Source organism: Alligator sinensis, unplaced genomic scaffold, assembly GCF_000455745.1.
Source record: "Alligator sinensis unplaced genomic scaffold, ASM45574v1 scaffold472_2, whole genome shotgun sequence".
Classification (NCBI taxonomy): domain Eukaryota; kingdom Metazoa; phylum Chordata; order Crocodylia; family Alligatoridae; genus Alligator; species Alligator sinensis.
Window position 1 is genome coordinate 480,242 of NW_005842378.1, and position 337 is coordinate 480,578.

Consider the following 337-nt stretch of genomic DNA (forward strand, 5'->3'; position numbering starts at 1 on the left):
GTGGTGGGGGGGAGGTCTATTGGCTGAGGGGGGTCAGGCTGCCTGCCCTGTGTGACCACTTCTTCCACCTGCAGCCTTCCTGCCCCCTGCTACATACAGCCCCCTCCACACAATCTCTGCCCCTCTCCCTCCCCACCACTGCTGTCAGATGCTGCTCAGGCTCTATTTCCTCCTGGGTCACAAAGCACAGCACATGGAAGCATGGCACCTGCCAGGCCACACAGTAGCACTGGTGCTACCAACAGGCAGAGGTGAGGACAGAGCTTCCTTGTACTCTGTGCCTAGGAGGGAATCCAGCCTGAGCTGGAGTCAAAATGCATTTGACAGTAAGGGGGCA

The 337-nt window shown here is 58.8% G+C and overlaps 1 protein-coding gene across 7 annotated transcripts in view; it reads right to left on the reverse strand.

Annotated features, from left to right (window-relative positions):
* The window catches only part of IDE (insulin degrading enzyme), a 114,269-nt gene that overhangs the window by 28,622 nt on the left and 85,310 nt on the right, over positions 1-337 (reverse strand). The window lies entirely within an intron of this gene.